Below are 12,864 nucleotides of genomic sequence, written 5' to 3' on the forward strand. Positions count from 1 at the left end.
CTACTTCTGAGTAGGCATGCATTGCACCGTAACTCTGCTTTATCTTGTTAGGGTAGTGGTAAAATAATCTGTCATTGCTCAAACCGCGAATAGCAGAAATGCTTCAGTGCCTGCTTTACAAAGCACCTTCATTGGCTATGGAAATACTGTCTCCCCGTTGTAACTGTGGAAGTTTTTTCAGACTGTGCTGGTTATTTTGTTTGTCTAATGATTGCTCTCCCCCAGCTCTAAGCCTCCCTTACACATCTGTGAACTCTGGACTTTGCTCAACAGACTCCTTGTCTGTTGGAATATGAACCAGCAGCATGTTTTCTAAAGCGGTAAAACAATAAATAAAAGTTCCCCATCTTTTGTGGCCCTTTCAGTAAATGGCATGAGCTAAATGAAATGTCACTTTCCACTACAAATCTCCAAAACAATTAAATGGATTTGTGTTTTATAGCAGTACTGTCAGTATTGTCCTACAAGGAATCCAACTGTGAGTGTACTCTCTCAGGGTTGCAATTACTATGCTTGGCCTTTTGGGCAAGCTCCTGTGGATTCAGAAAAGATGTAAGCAGCCCCTTCAAATTGGCAGGATTTGTCTCCAATAGCAAGCTCGTGATACACTTTTCACTGTGTATTGATTTTTGTCTTTTTATTTCGTTCCTCCAATATGTTTGAAGTACACATTGAAAATTCAAGTTCAATATAGCTTTGAAACAAAAGTCAATATGAAGTAAGAAAATTCAGGCATGAAGAACGGGATCAAAAGCAAGTAAGACTAATCAAAAGTAGTGGAAAGACACTTTAAGAATCTTTACTGTCTATTTTAGGAATGCAATGAAGCTGCTTCAAATGGAGTAATATCATTGATCTATCCAGCTCAATACTGTCTACATTGACTGGCTCTGACTCTCCAGGGTTTTAGGCATGGGTCTTTCCCAGCCCTACCCAGAAATGCAAGGGTTTGGAGCTGCATACTTTCTGCATGTAAGTGTGTACAGTGGTACCTCGGGTTAAGAACTTAATTCGTTCTGGAGGTCCATTCTTAACCTGAAACTGTTCTTAACCTGAGGTACCACTTTAGCTAATGGGGCCTTCTGCTGCTGCTGCTGCTGCCGCCACGCGATTTCTGTTCTCATCCTGAAGTAAAGTTCTTAACCCGAGGTAGTATTTCTGGGTTAACGGAGTCTGTAACCTGAAGCGTCTAACCCAAGGTACCACTGTATTCTACCACTGAGCTACACCCCTTCCCTTTGAGAGTAATCCAAAAGAGGGCTGAATTGCACATTTACTGAGTGTTTACAGGAGAACACCTTAAAGGCAATTTGCTAATTTCAGGAGCTGTATACTCACAATACCTCGTAGAATAGAATAAAAAAACTATACAATAATCTAACAGATGATTTATAAGACTGTTAAGGCAGCAGTTATGTTCAACCAATAACACCAGGTTGAAAATCCAAGATTCCATTTCATTGATGGAGCAATGATGTGACATTCAAACAGTAGGAACAGACAGAACTGTAGCATACAAATTGGGGACATGTGGAATCTCAGCCATGTGAGGCAGGAGAAAGGCTCCATCTTGCCCATAGTCTGATTATCTTTCCATTGGCCATATGAATCATATGTGAAGACCTCTCTCTATGGAAGGCCGATGGAGGTGATGTGGAAAGTTTCCCCTCCTTTCCATTTCAGTTAATGTTTGCTGGAGGGGCAGGACAATTCAGTGACAGAGAGTGACAGAGCACAGGAACGACCCCCACATCTACAGTCCCATCACTCATGATGACTGGGGCAGAAAGTGTGGGGCCAGCCTATCACTCTCAGCTATCAAGCTTGGTTCAGGCCTGTATCATTAAGTGGTTCCAGTATGAGCCAGAAAAGGGCATGAACAAACTGGTACTGATGGAGTATATAAAAGATCTGTGTGTGTTTAGATGAAAGAGAATGTGAATTCCTGTATGGGAGAACAAGCAAAAGCGCACTGTAAAGACTGATTAGTTTAAAGTTAACCTTGAGACTCCTAGAGCCAAACTGGACATGAAATGCAACTTTGCGCCTAACATGCAATATCGAGAAAAATCCTCCTACTGAAGCTGGTATATGCTTTGGGAGGAACCCCAAAGAGATGCCTGCAGCAGAGGTAAATGGCTAATAGGAGAAACAGTGTCAAAAAGGGCTTAAGCAGGAGGGCAGAGGACATAAGCTCTTTAGAGAAGTTGGGAGACAGGGTTGCCTACTCCTAAACAAGGGATATCCATGTAGGAGTAGTTCTGATGTCTGAAGGCATTGCTACCATTGCTTATCAGAGAACCCCATAAGGCAAAATAATAATTTAAAAAATCAGACAACCTGCCACTTACACAAATGAGGAAGATGAAATAGCCCCTGGAAGTGAGCCACCTAGCTATCATGATTTGGTAGTGCCAGATGTTTTATCAGCTCCTTCTGGGCAACTAGATGGTATGCAGAAATAAGAGGGGGGTGGGGTTATGATATTAACTGTCCACTCCCCAGGTCTCAGATATTTACTTAGTTAACAAGCAGGAACAGTGTTATCTTTTGGCACAAGGTTGGCAATTACATCACTGGAATTCTGGCATTTCACTTTCCAGACATTATGGGCAGCTTTCAAATGCAAAACAGTGGCCTGCTCACTAGGGTGGAAAACCTGAAGGTAGACTGTACAACTTCAGGCAGCCAGAGGGGGCTCATGACTACTCTTCCATGAGAGGGGAGCGAAGAATATAAAATAGGGGTGTTCTAACTTAACCTTCCTGGTATGCATTATGAAAAAGATGCCTGCACAAATAAAATTGGCATGAATGGAAGAAGGCTAAACCAGAATTTAGTTCCCTGATATTTAGTTTTCTACTTGAAGAGGGGATTGTGTGGAGAAGCATTCAGTCATGTAAGCCCGAACCTGCAATCTGAAATAATACAGAACTCCAGACACAGGTTTACCATCTCAGTGAAAACTAGGAACTGGCGGTGCTATGATGTCTAAAAAAAATATGGCCTAGATTTTGTGCAACGAACACTTATTTAGCTTTTGTTTTATAGCACAAAAGTTCAGTACAGATAAAATAAATGGTATTCAGAGACCTCGAAAAGAGTGCAGTTCATTACAAAATTTCACAACTTCAGCACACTGTGAACACTTAAGATTATTTTGCAATAGTTGTGCATGTTGATGAGCCCTTATCTCTTCCTAAGGTCAATGGCATTTCCTTTAGTCCATTCTAAAGATTTCAAAAGGGTGATATGAGGTTAGCATGCTTAGTACTGGAAACAGGAGCAAGGAGAAAGCATGCAAACCTACGGCCCATAAACATGCTCACTGCACATAGAGGTGGAGGAGGAAAGTCTTTTGCTTGAGACCCTGGAGAGCAGATGCCGGATGAAGGCATGCAAGGTGCCAGCCAACTGTCTCAGGGACCTCACTCCAGATTTGTGTAGGGTTTGATTCTTAGCCTTTACTTCTCCCAAAAATATCCCAGAAGGCAGCAAGGATCAGAGTTTTCCTTCTCCTAGGTCTAACTTCCCAGGTTGATGAGCCCCATCTTCCCCTCACTTCCCTCTACTGCATGTGCAGAAACCGCATTGTATCATAATGCTTATATTCATAAGGGTTTGGGAAAGTGCCCATTTTTTTTAGTGAATTGTCATGCATTACAGGTACGTAAGGTGCTGAGATTTCCTTTAGCATTTGGAGTCTTAAATTCCGTAAAGGAACAGGAGCAGCTCAAGAAAGTTTGTCCTCTGAGGCAGAACAGCAAATGGCACTTGCCCTCCATTTACTCTCAGTCAAAGTCCATAGTACCTAAGCTTGGCCAAATTATTTTGGCACCTGAGACTGAAGATCCCACACCAGCCTTTTTCCTGGGAGTTAAAATACAACAAAAATAAACTAAATAACTAGCAATTCTGTCTTTTTGTTATACCTAAAACCCCTCTGCCTGAGGTGACTGCCTCATTTACCTGTAATACCATAATAGGTACTTTGGGCATTTTATCTGACACAGAAAGGTGGGCTAGAAATGTTTTAATTTTAATAAATAAAAGTTCATTTGTAGTGTAAACATGCCCTAAGGATTATGCTTCCTTTGAATAATCACCTTGTTTTTGTAGCTCTAGGAGGTAAATTAATTTGCTTTGATTCATTTCTGGTTGCTTCCCACCCTTACATTTCAAAGTTGAAAATTGACTGATTTTGGAACAGCCACAGCCTGTCCTTTTGATGCAGTATAAATGTATCCTGCCCCTGGTCTGTGCAAGAGCGCTACAGTAAAAAAAAGGGACTATATATATATACCACAGTGACAAATAGCTTACAAACAAGGAAGCAAAGTCCTTTATCTGCAAACAGTAGATCTTATTAGGGTTCCCAATTGTATCTTTTTTATTACCACACTGTTTTTGAAGTGGTTAACCAGAAAATAAATGGCTGTAAGCTCCTGGCAATGTTTACTTGTAAACTTACAATAAATCCCATAAATATTATCCACCCCACATACATCACCAATGGTTCCTCTTATTGTCTTCCTACTATTGAAAAACAAATTGCCACTTCATTAGATTTAGGATCCGATATGAAGCCAAGGTTTGTTTTTTTAAAAATGGATTTAAATAGGCTTTGAATCAAGCTCTAGGAGAGACAGACCCTTTGGCTCTGCATCAGAAATCCCATTCCTTCCAGAATTAAGCTGACATCACTTTTTGTTACAAAGAGCAAAGGAAAGCTAGGTTGGTTCTATTTATCCTTACTCTATTTGTTCTCTGAGTGGCCAGCCATACTCAGTAAGTGTAATGGTTATAGGGGTTGCTCGTGCGTAAGTTGCCGCCACTCCTGGCTAGGTTACCTGGTTAAACCCTTTCTGTCTGGACAGCCCTTCACTCCGTGGCTGTTTCAGTCGCTGGCAGAATCCGTCAGTGGGCGTTTCTTGAACTTCTTCCAGCAAAGAAGTTCTTTGACGCCAAGTCTCCACCTACTCTCCCTGTGCGGAAGTCTTCGCAGGGTGGGTGTGGGCAGCGGAGGACCCGTGCTCTCCCCGCTGGTCTCCGGCGAGGAGTCCTGGAGCCCCTTCGCCAATTCCCCCATCTGCCCCCCTTCACCCCTGGTGTTACGCTGATTTCCTTCCCCAGCAGATGGGCTGCCTCTCTCTCTGCTGGGCCCCTCTCCAGCATCGCTCTGGAGCCTTGCCTCCGCCTCTGGCTCCGATGGCAGTTCCCTGACAGTAAGGTTCACAAGCAGGGCACACTGGCAGTATTTGTCTCTTGATAATCCCAAACACTTGTCAACCAGATAGATGTTGAAAAGGTGGTTATGTTAGGCTAACACAGGGTTGGGGGTCGGAAGAGGAGCCTGCTGGATCAGGCCAATAGCCCATCTAGTCCAGCATCCTGTTCTCACAGTGGCCAACTAGATGCCTGTGGGAAAGCCACAAGCAGAACCTGAGCACAGGAGTGCCTACTCCACACCTGCAATTAACTTTCATTGTTATCTGGTGTTCAAAAGAGGTATTGACTCCTATTATTGTTGTTATAGGAATTCTAAGGTCTTATATATATATACAATAAATGTTCATAAATGTACAAGGTAAATACATACATAAGTATATAAACCACGTGTCTGAAATAGCACAGGAGAACAATCCTGAAGCCATTTTGACACTCCCAAATTGACCTCAAATATTCCTCTGCAAGGAGGAAGGAAATGGGGAAAGCTTTCCAACTGTCTTTGGACTGTAGGGGCTTACATCTCCCTGTAAATACAGTCTGGCAAGTGTCTGTTAAGCTGAGCACACTATCAATATGCATAAGAGATTCAGGAACTAAGTATTTACCATCTCAAAGGAATAGCCAGGCTACCTAGAAAAGGCAATCAGATAAGGCCCTGTTGTAACAGTTTAATAAAGATCATGCTTACTAGCTGCTTTGCTTCTCAATATTCTCTGGCTGGCCTCTGTTATTTTCTCCTACTGATAGAGAACCTACACAAGGACTCTATAGGGACTCTTGGATACCCCATAAGGGAAAAAGGAGCAGTTTTTTCTTATAACATTATTATTACATATTTATTGCTCCTTGCGAAGATGAAGCTTGTATTTAACTTGTACTGGATTATTGTGTTCTGAGTGTGCATGCTCACTTTCATTTGGATACCCTATGTGTTCAAAACACTGTGCAGTGTACACAGCCTTTAGATCCTTCAGAGAAAGGCAGATTATCTATGTAATACATAAAAAATATGGCCAGTGAGCAAACAGAGAATGCTAAACATTCAAATTAAATCAAAGGCTGTGCTTTGAGTGGGCCAAAAATCCACACACATGGGCATACACCAAAGGCTGCTACTAGAGACATTCAATCTCAACTAAACTACACAACCCGGAACCCAACGCGACTCAACCCTCATGCTCCAGAATGGAATGTGGCATCCCTGTTCTCTAATAGGCCACTTTGCTATACTCGCTGTGGCTTGTGGCTTCTCAAAGTTTCCTCATTGGGTACGCACCATTCTGTCATTGGTTGGCACTGATTGGGCTACTGTCATGCATACAAAGTCTGCATGGTCTCAGTTGGGAGGTGTGTGTGGTAATTTGACCTGTAGTCCAGCACCACCCGGAAGGTCACAGGTTCTGCATCCTGGCTAAAAGATTATTTCTGGTTGAAGACACCCAGTGAGCTTCGTGGCCCCACAGGGTTTTGAACACAAGCTTTCTTGCTTCTGTCTATCCACTAGACTATACTGGTGGTAACAGCTAGTAATAGTTCTCCTACCGCTCTTTGACTACAAAACCCCTTACTATGTCACGAAAATTAGCTTTCTGCATGATTCATTCATCAGTTATCACAAATCCACATGCCAGCTACCGGTAACTTGGAAAACAGCAGCTACAGAATTTATGCCATGGAATGGGCATGTCCACCCCAAGTTAAATGTGTATCGACATAGTCCTGAAACCAATATACGCTTCGGATTCTCTGCACATCTTAAAAAAAACAAAAACAAGGGTCTGTGGCAGATCTTAGAGCCACTGCACTTTTAGCAACTGGTATCTCTCATATCAGCAATAAGTCTGTACAATAAAAAGTTAAAACGGACATCAATTAAACACTGTGGAAGGATGTATTCTTAATTGCCTGCATAGGCCTGGTGGAATAGAGAAGTTTTCAGAAGATGTTTAAAAGTTGGCACAGCAGGCCCACGTGTGTGTGTATTTCAACTGTTGTGAACTTTAGAAAATTGGAAACAACTGGGGTTTTTTAGGTTAGTTTTCTGTTTTTATTTTTTGTATTCTTGTGTAGCTACCTTTTTTTTGCATCTGTTTTTGTATTGAATGGAAATAAGAGTATAAATATACCATACTTATTTCTGTATTATACTGTATTATAATTAAATCATTTTGAACTGTATTTAACCATTACTAAGTTTATAAAACTTTATTTAAAAACAAACAAAATACACCACTATGGCCAATGGACAAGGACACTTTAAGAGTCACTGCCATTGCAGAAATCACACATACGACACCCAGATGAAGTCAGTAGTTCATACAAATGCCTCATCCATTCAGCCCCTGTGGTGGCACACTCCCAATGTTTATTACACTGGAGCTGTCTTCTCTGCAAACTTGCTCTAAGAATCCCAAAAGTCAGAAAATATGCACTGATTAAAATAGATCTGACAACAGAGGTGCTTCAAGTCTTGAGAGAGAACTAGGGATGGAGGAAAATTTCATCCTGCATTTTTAAGTGAACTGACCTAATTCATACCTCCTAGATTAATACATAGATTGGAACATGCCCTGAATTTTGCAATGGAGTTCTATAAACATACCAAAACCAATTAAAAATGTGTAATTAAGGCTAAAGTAACTTTAGACATGCATGAACAAATATAAAAAATGTAATTAAAAATGTCTGCGATACATATGGAATAACATATGTATTTAAATAATTAAATATTTATCTTCATACTTTTTTTAAAAAAAATCACATTAATGTATAATCAAGGCAAAACTGCCTTATGAATGAACACATGTGAAACTGACCTGAAATCAAATTGGACAGATCTGTCCATTCCTGTTCAAAACACACAGGCATAGCTTTCTTGTGTTTTATTCTCTCAGTTTGAGGTTGTATTGCAAGAACTTCAAATTCAGATAACCAAAGTTTGTATTTTGTTTTTCGGTACACAGAAAATAGTATTATAAAGTCTTATAGTACCACGGGACCAAAATAATGGTTTGAAGGTGCATAGGATGTTCCATTACTGGATATGTTCCATTGTGCCAGAAGCAGTTTAGTCCTGCTGGCCACATGACCTGGAAAGCTGTCTGTGGACAAACGCCGGCTCCCTTGGCCTGAAAGCGGAGATGAGTGTCGCACCCTATAATCACCTTTGACTGGACTTAACTGTCCAGGGGCAGTGGCAGAGTTAGCTGCATGGGCACCCAGAGCAGTGGTCATGCCATGCACCCAGTGGAGGGGTAAGCTGCACGGGGGGGTGACGGTGTGATCCGCTGCACGTTGCTGCGCACGGGGGCGGCAGGGTGAGCCCCCCACATTGTGCCTTTTTGTCACCCCCTCAGGGATGACACCTAGGGCGCACCGCCCCGCCCCCCCTTCCTACGCCCCTATCCATGGGTCCTCTAGCTTTACCTTTTTTAAACCTGGGGACTGCTTCTTTATGAGCTGCTTGGAGAAAGAATAGAATGCACATATACTCAAACTAGTTTGGACAAGCTTTCAGTAAATGGGGACTAAATGTAAGGCTTGGAGTTTTAATATTGTTGGTTTCAGGACGGGGAATTCTGGTGTGTTTTTACAAGTGCTGTTTTAAATTGTTAAAGTATATTTTTAATTGTTAGTTTTGTTTAACCAACACTAAGACTTTGGGGAAGGACTGGGTGTGACTGCAAATATATCCAGGGAACACCAAGTTAAAATAGATTAATTACATAACCCTGCCCAAATTAATAAACTCAATTTTGTTAGGAGCCCAGGGTGAGGGCATTTTCTCTCTCTCCCAACATTCAAAGCCACAAAAACAAGGTAGGATCTAGCCCTGCAAATATGTGCAATTTAAAGATGTTGCCTTAAAAATGATTAGACACGGTCATGGAGGATAGCTCAATCAACAGCTATGAGTCATGGTGGCTAAATGAAACCTCTGTGTTCAGAGGAAATGTATCTCTGAATACCAATTGCCAGGGGGAACAGCAGCAGCAGCAGCAGCAGCAGCAGCAGCAGCAGCAGCAGCAGCAGCAGCCAGTCCTCTTACTTTTGTGCTCCCTAGCAGATTTTGACCTGCCACAATGGAAAACAGTATGCTGGACTAGATGAGCTTTTGGTCTGATATGCAGCAGGGCACTTCTTACATCATGGATGGGTGGCCTTCTAGATGTTGTTGCATTGTAACTCCCATTGGCTATGCTAACTAGGACTGATGGGAGTTGGAGTTCAACAACAACTGGAGATCCACAGGCTCTCCATCCTTGTCTTGTCTTAAATTGTTATGTGTGCTACCATTGTGCACTACAAACACCACTGCAATGTTTGCTAGAGAGGTCACAACAGTGCAGGCTTAACTTTTCATTATGTACCATTTCAACTTCTATTAAAAAAAACCACACAACTCCAGAATTTTGAAAGTCACTGTTATTATATATTTGAATGAAGCAGAATTAAGGAACAAATTAATGTCATATTAAATACATCTTTGCATTTAACACACAAGCTTTTTAATGCAAACCTGCTGGTGTGGTGTGTAAGTGTGTATTGTGGAGAGGTGGGGTTTAACTCTTTCTTCCCCTAATATGATCCTAACAAAAGTCTGTCAATGGGAGATTCTCTCTCATTGCAGACAGTGGCCTCAGAAGAGTGATTGAAGGGCGGAAAGGTTTAACAATTCCCCCGGCTCTTGCAACCCCAGTAATTATTAGCTGCTACTAGCTGCATTTTAGAACACTTGCATGCTAAATGCATTTAACATCTAGTTTGGCCCTAAATTTCAGGTGTCAGAAATGGTAGCAGTCAAAGGTTAATGTATTGGGGTAGGTACAGAATTTGTACTGGGAGCATGAAGGCATTCATATAACACAGTACAATGTTCCTCCAAACTTAACGTTCCTAAATATATAAGTTTAGTCATAGCTGTAAAGGTTCACAGTGCTCAGAAGGTCTCATTGCCCTCAGGAGATTTCTCATTGGGACAGACGTTTTTAGCATCTAATGGAAACAGAAAGCTCAAAACACACAGCTTTTCATTACAGAGAACCAAACCACAGTATGGACTCAAATATCAATGCAGGTTCCTTCATTTGGGGTACAACATGTCCAGCACTGAGGGCTACACTTGAAGGATACCGCACATGAGAGAACCGATTCTACTTTGTATATTTTTCTTTCACATGTTGCATTGCTTGTACATAATCTTTCCTATGCCCTCCCTTTTCAAAACGTTTAACTTTAATCGTGAACAATACATGAGTCCATAATAGGACTCCGTAATAGAACTCCATCAAAACAAATTGGGCCTTTTCCACATCATATTTTTTTGACTTACCTTAAACAGAAGGGCTGCAGGCTTAGGATGCAATCCACATTTCATTCAAGCTAATGGCCACAGATTTTAATAAGAGTTGGACCCCACGCCACAAGAATATGCCTCAGGTAGGATCCATTTGTTGCCTTCTACTGAATTTTATCTATTTTGTGCCATAGCATTTGCAGTTCTTTAAGAAGATTCCACAATAAGTTCAACGGTGTTGATATACACACATTTCTTTTGGCACGTAGATGTGCTACTTAATAATGCCCCTCTAGGCCAAAAGTAAGCATAGCAAGAGCTATGTGGCTCCTACCAGAAGCAACAGTCTTGCATCTCCTCTTTCCCCTCCCAGCCCCTGTAATGTCTAGTACTACAGAAAACATGACCTGATATTACTTACTGTTCCCATATCCACAAGTGGCAGACAGTGCAATGGAGTGCAAGTGTGGAAACTCACAGCACAATGATGTACTGCTTCACTTAATATTAAGCATTAACAGAGGACGACTACACATTGAATTGCTGCTTTTGGTGATGAGCACATGACTCCTATAACTTCCAGTTCTGGCAGGATTTAAAGCTGACTGTCTTTGTTCAACATTGCTTTGTGGTTGTTTCTGATCCTGCCACTAATCTGCTATTGCTGGTGTATGAAATTTGTATTTTCTTATTTCATTGTTGGCTTCATTTTGATTTTGTAAACCACTGTGGATCTCTTTGATTAGCAATGCAGAAATATTTGTACTATTTGTATTTTCTTATTTTTATTGTTGGCTTCATTTTGATTTTGTAAACCACTGTGGATCTCTTTGACTAGCAATGCAGAAATATTTTATGAAAGAAAAAAACTGCCATTGGCACAGCTTTAATGCCCTGGGTTTGAAGTTGATTAGGTCTGCAGAATGTGAATCCATCAAAACTGCCTTGCAAAAACATGCTAGAAATCCTTCAGTTACAACTTAACCTACACCCTAGTTGTATGTTACCATAAAATTAATTCCAAGCCTCAGCAATACCTTACAGCAAGGATGCTTATATCTTAGAGCAATGGTTACTGGTCATGGTGGCTATGATCTGCCTCCTTGGTCGGAGGCAATAATGCTTCTAAATATTAAGTTACTGGAAACTATAAGAGAGGAAAGTGCTCTTGTGCTTGGGTTTTGCTTGTGGTTTGTGCCAGCAGGAACAGGATGCTGGACAAGATGGGCCATTGACCTGATCCAACAGGCTCTTGTTATCTTCCTATGGGGAACCTGTGGTCCTCTAGATGCTATTGGGTTACACACTTCCATCATCTGTGACCATTGACCATGCAGGCTGGGGCTGATGGGATTTGTAGTCCAGGAGGGCTGCAGGTGGTTCCTCATCCCTGCTTTATAACAATATGTTGAATATACTACCAGGTTAGTTTTCTTCCGATCCTACTTGCTCTAAATGTCTTCAAGTATTGCATTCAAAGGAAAAGATGTCTATGTTCTAACACTCTGAGATTCCAATTGGGGATAATATGCTGAAAACCAATAAATGGACCTAAGGATTAGGTTGCTAAACTATTAAACATAACATTGAATGGGCCTGGACTGGGTAGATGTAGTCTGTTTCAAAATGTCCACATAAACAAGGGACAAAAATGCATTGGGGCATAAGGAAAAATAAGAGTGTAATTTTATTCATTGTCACTAAACATCAGATATCTTGGGCTTTATCCTCTCAACAAAGATAGTGGGAAAGATCTTGCTGACTTTGGTGGCTATACAGTCATGCCACAAACTTCTAATTAATAGTGGATTGATTCTGTCAGCAAAACATAAGCTGCCATGTGAATTCGGCTTTTCTTGCCACTGAAAGCAAATCTGTGGTTTGCTTTTATTCTTTCAAAGACAATTAGCAAAGCACTCCAGATACTGAAAAGTTCTATTCATTTGTACAAATTATTCCTTGGCAGCAGCCTATTTATTTCCTCTCCTTTCTCTCCTGGTGCATTTAAAAGAGGACACAAAAGCTTGCCTGTCATTAATCCTACTTGGCTGGTTTGGGAAAAGACAAGTGGTGCACACACCACTGAACATGTAACATTTTTGCTTTCTTTTAAAGAGATTTTTAGGAAGTGCTTAGCAATCTTCCATCACCTCCACTCTCTGTGACTGTATAGTCCCAATTAATGGATGTTTTTTTTGGGGGGGGGAATGCCTGTGTGTGCGTGAGAGAGAGAGAGAGAAGTTGGGGGAATTGGAAGACAGATAAGTGGGAGTATTTGGCATGGAAATTATGGACCAGCTGACAAGCATTCCAATTTCTGCTGCCTCCCATGTAGCTTT

The 12,864-nt window shown here is 41.3% G+C and overlaps 2 protein-coding genes across 6 annotated transcripts in view; one reads left to right on the forward strand and one right to left on the reverse strand.

Moving 5' to 3' along the window:
- TARS1 (threonyl-tRNA synthetase 1) overlaps positions 1-12,864 on the forward strand; it is a 196,556-nt gene that overhangs the window by 120,498 nt on the left and 63,194 nt on the right. The window lies entirely within an intron of this gene.
- Positions 1-12,864, reverse strand: part of NPR3 (natriuretic peptide receptor 3) — a 50,704-nt gene that overhangs the window by 17,160 nt on the left and 20,680 nt on the right. The window lies entirely within an intron of this gene.

Source organism: Podarcis filfolensis (genome assembly GCF_964270895.1).
Source record: "Podarcis filfolensis genome assembly, chromosome: 11".
NCBI lineage: Eukaryota > Metazoa > Chordata > Lepidosauria > Squamata > Lacertidae > Podarcis > Podarcis filfolensis.